We start from the raw sequence: 5,072 nt of genomic DNA on the forward strand, positions 1-5,072 counted from the left end.
ATTGCTCACAGCTGTACAGACATAGAATTGCTCACAGCTGTACAAGAAGGCTGCTGTACAGTATATCTGGGTATATATTGTTTAGAAAATTTCTGTATAAGATTTTCAGAAGAAGAATACATGCAGAGGCTGATAGAAGCAGGTTCATGCATGTTTCGGAGAAATAATTAAGTATTGATTCTCTGCTGCCATGCTATTTCTCAGTGGAAGGGGGCTTCCAGGAGGCCTGTGCGTGTTTGCTCAATCTAGTGGAAGGGGGCCTCCACATTTCACTCGGGTATTACTGCAATGCAGAGGAGCTGTTGGCTTCACTTCTTCACAATATTACTTACCGGGTGGATGTGACTTGCAAGAGCAGGTAAATCTCAGGCTTGGATTCTACTTCTAGAAGATAGAAAAACTCTAACACTTGCCTGCGTACAAGAGCAGAGGTACAGACTTGCTTTCCTGTATATAGGTGCAGACTTGCTTGCCTGCTTACAACAGCAGTTCTGTTGATACTGCTTGGTGGCACTGCCTACAAGAGCAGTTTCTTGTGATTGCCAGCTAAATATTTTAAGCTCCTAACAGCTCCGTGAATAATATTACCTACCCGGTGGATGTGACTCAGGTTTGTATATACACCCAAGCATGGAATATTACAAGGAAGAGTTGGTTCCATCAGCTCCACCACCCTACAGGGAAACCAAGCTTTGATTCTGAATCAAAGGATGTTATGTGTAGTTCTACAATTCTCAAAGCTATGCTGGCATTTCTCTGTGTGGTCTCACTGATTCTGATTCTGGGCCAGTTGTATTTTTGGTGAAGACCTGTTTGCCTGTTTGCCTGCCAAGAGCAGAGCTGTTTGCCTGGTTTGCATGCTTTCCTGCTTCAAGAGCAGAGGTGCAGAGCTGTTTGCCTGCCAAGAGCAGAGCTGTTTTCTTGCCAAGAGCAGAGTTGTTTGCCTGAGTAAAAATGCAATAATAGTGGTGTAGATAGGTTTGGTAAATTCTAATTTTATTTTATTTACAGGTGGTTATTCTATAATTTGTTTTTAACACAGCAGCTGAAGGCAAGGTAATTATAATTTAAGAAATACTTATTATGTTCTTTTCCTGAATTGCTGCAACTTGATCCTGGGACTGTTGTATGTTTGCCTGTTTTCCTGCAACAAGAGCAGATGGGCAGTTTTTTAGGCCTGTTGTATGTTTGCCTGCTTTCTTGCAATAAGAGCAGATGGGCAGTTTTTTTGAGGATCCTAGGCCTGTTGTATGTTTGCCTGCTTTCCTGCAACAAGAGCAGAGGGGCAGAGCTGTCTGCCTGCTTATTTGTAATAATTGTTCAGGTATAGGTAATTGTGTATTGTAGATATTTTAAATTTTATTTTATTTTCACAGGTGGTGTAAGCAAGCAGTTTCTAAGACAGCAGCTGAAGGCAAGGTAATTATAATCTAAAAATACTTACCATGGAAGAGTTGGTTCCCACTCTACAAAATTCTGAATCAAGTCCACAATTTTCAAAGCTCTGATTCTGCAAATACCGGCATTTTTTTTGTGTGGATCCTGATTCTAGGCTAGTTGTATTTGTGCAGAGCTGTTTGCCTGTTTTCTTGCAACAAGAGCAGAGGTGCAGTTTTATAATTTTGTGTGGATCCTAGGCTAGTTGTATTTATGTTTGCACATGTTTGCCTAAGAGCAGTTCTACAATTTTAAATACTGGCATATTTTTTTGTGTGGATCTGATTCTAGGCCAGTTGCATTTCTGGTGTAGAACAAGAGCAGTTTTACTATTTTAACAGCTGGCATTTTGTATGTAGATGTGCAGACCTGCTTTCCTGCAACAAGAGCAGAGGGGCAGTTTTATTGGGCCAGTTGAATTTTTAGTGCAGAGCTGTTTGCTTGCTTTGTACTAGTGCAGACCTGTTTACCTGCTTTCCTGCAACAAGAGCAGAGGTGCTTTACAATTTTGTGTGGATCCTGCTTTCCTGCCAAGAGGAGAGGTGCAGTTTTACAATTTTGTGTGGATCCTAGGCCAGTCGTATTTATGTTTGCCTGCTTTCCTGCCAAGAGCAGAGGTGCAGTTTTGTGGATCCTAGGCCAGTTGTATTGCACATGTTTGCCTTTTCCTGCCAAGAGCAGAAGTTGCCTGCAGCAAGAGCAGTTCTACAATTTTAACTGCTAACATTTTTTATGTGGATCCTGATTCTAGGCCAGTTGTATTTCTGGTGCAGACTTGCTTTCCTGCAACAAGAGCAGAGGTGCAGTTCTACAATTTTAACTGCTCGCATTTTTTGTGTGGATCCTGATTCTAGGCCAGTTGTATTTCTGGTGCAGAGCTGTCTGCTTGCTTATTTGTAATAATTGTACAGGTAGGTATAGGTAACTGTGGCTGCCAAATAAACAGCAGTAAATTTGTAAAAATTGGCAGAAATTTTAAATTTTATTTTATTTTCACAGGTGGTGTAATCAAGCAGTTTCTAAGATAGCAGCTGAAGGCAATATAATTATAATCAAATATTTACAAGATACATCACTTGATATAAATTACAAAAAGCAGCTGAGAAGCAAAAACAACACAGGATTTTTAACTGAGATGTGTGCTCAATATATTTCAGGTTTAACAGCAGAGCATCAAGCCGCAGCAGCCGGCCCTGATTATCAGCAGACACAACAATCAAGGTAAATAAATATGGATTCTGAATTTTTTGAAAGAAGATGCATTTCAAAGTACATAAAATCCAAGTCCCTTGTTGATGAGTTCAAGCTTAGGTTCTCTTGCCTGTCTGAGTATGACCTGTTTGCTGTGCAGAATAAAACTGAAATACAGTGGGTGCTTGCCAGTGACAGGATTTTCCAGTACCTATGTCTCAAGATGCTTAGCAAGTTTGAAAGAATTGCATACAACAGGTACAGGAGGATTGTTGGATTTTTGTTAATTTTTACACAGAAAAGTCTTATCACAATTGTTGCATGTTGAGATTGTATGAGAATTACTGGTTCAACAATTGCTGTGAATTGCATGCAGAGTATAGGATGTACATGATTACAGAACAGAGTTCAAATTGGAAACACTACAAATATTTAAATAAGATTAACAGAAAATTGATAGACAAGAATATTGAATTTGTAACAACAGATAATGGGAACTTGTACAGTGGTGAGGATTTTAATCCGGATCTTGTCGGGTACCCAGAGCATATACATATAAGTGAGATTGTTCTGTATTTTCTGAGACAGAGATTCAGGGATTGGAATTACAAGTGTATTGTTGAATTATTACATGATAATAATTGCATATGTAAATGTGGTAAACAATTATACAGTCTGCCTGTATAATAATACATACAATATGTATTTCAGATACAGGAATCTGGAGATAGGCAGTGAGCAACAGCCTGCAGCAGATCTACAATATTGACAGCAACAGATTTATATTCTTTCCCGTATTGTGTGGAAATAATGGCATAGATGTGCCACCCAGCAATTATATTGGGGATTGCCTTACAAAATCCATCTGGATAATATTCAATTCATCCCCCAACACATTCCTAAATTATTACACATAACCAGGTATAAAATTTAAAATATGCAATAACACATATAGAACAACACCAGATAGTTCCATCAGAAATATATCTGAAAAGCAAGATCTTGAGAATATTAGACAGAAAAACTATGATTCCAGAGACAATATTGAGACCCTAGTTGTTGTTGATTGAATTTTGCAATTGCAACATGGGCATCTTGTAATATCATCTGTTACATGATTCATAAAGCAGTACCTGCAGAATAAGTGAGAACAACTGTATGCAACATCACTATTGAACACACCACAATTGCATGCCACACGCTCAAAAAGCATATATGCAATATTCTCATCTTTAAAATTTCTCAGGTTATTGATTCTGGTGTCAAGATTTTTGTTGTAATATGGATGTGTATCATGGAAGTGCTTTCCAAACAACCTGTCTATCCAGAATCTTCTGAGCAGTTCTATGAGCATCCTCTGCTCAAAAACATCTGCAGGTGAAAATTGGAAGGGGTCACTTGTCATGAGGTGATGCCTGTCAGAATTTATTTTTTCCCTGTCATCCAGCCACCAGTAGTACATCTCATTGTGATCTTGCTTATTTTGCTTCTTCACATGTACCTCAGGGCATTATCCCAGCATGTTTGAAAAATCAGACAGGTACCTATCTAATTTTTCTGAAGATTCTATAACTCCATTTAAAGTGCACTCTATCTTGATTGTCAGGGGATCCTCCATATATGAACACACATCATGCTTAAACATAGCACAGTACCACTTGTTTATAAAATCAGTTAATTGAGATTTTGTAAATTTTGAAGAAAATATAAACTTGTGAATTTCATCATACAGGGTAAGATCCCACAATTTATCAACAGGATGGTCTATCTTAAATTTCTTCACATTGTTTAAATATTTGGGCACATATGAACATAATTCATGAAACAGCATAACACTCTGTGTCCAGAAATTAATAATGTTTGTCCACACATGCAATAGGATAGGCCCATCTACAATTTCAACATATTCATAGAGCAGATTAGGCAATTCTGGGTTATACTGGTGGGCAATTTTGAAGGGTATTCTTGGCTGAGAGTGATTATTATTTCTGTATATGTTGAGTGTACAATAATAATAATTTTTAAAATCTTCTATAGATACAGGATCATTTTGTAAAATTCTGTACCATAATGCACCTACACAAACTCTACAATTCTTGTGTATCTCTCCCAGCAATTTCAGGCAATAGAAGAGCATGTTGCAGGTCTTGTTGTGTGTTAGGAAATTCACATATATTGCCCAGTTATCTGTGTATGGCAGGTTCAAAACATTCTGGATATACTTGTAGGGGTTGGGTGCAATCTTAATTTGTTTCTTGACAATTCTTGTTAATTTAATAATGTCTACATCTGAAAGTCTATAATAATATGGGCCCTTGTAGCATGGACCTGACAGCAATTTTGACAGATTGTAATAATTTGTAAAATACACACACCTGTTTGGGCACTCTAGGAATTCAGAGTATAGATGTGTTTTAAATATGCTGTTCTGCAGATCCACAACA

General features: G+C 37.8%; 1 long non-coding RNA gene across 1 annotated transcript; it reads left to right on the top strand.

Moving 5' to 3' along the window:
* The first annotated feature begins 247 nt into the window (after positions 1-247).
* Positions 248-4,128, top strand: LOC145979515 (uncharacterized). The gene is made up of 4 exons (XR_014440787.1): positions 248-358; positions 1,377-1,419; positions 2,437-2,658; positions 3,340-4,128. It is a non-coding gene; the product is annotated as an uncharacterized LOC145979515 (long non-coding RNA).
* Positions 4,129-5,072: the final 944 nt, after the last annotated feature.

Source organism: Lepisma saccharinum, chromosome 26, assembly GCF_977018435.1.
Source record: "Lepisma saccharinum chromosome 26, izLepSacc3.1, whole genome shotgun sequence".
Classification (NCBI taxonomy): domain Eukaryota; kingdom Metazoa; phylum Arthropoda; class Insecta; order Zygentoma; family Lepismatidae; genus Lepisma; species Lepisma saccharinum.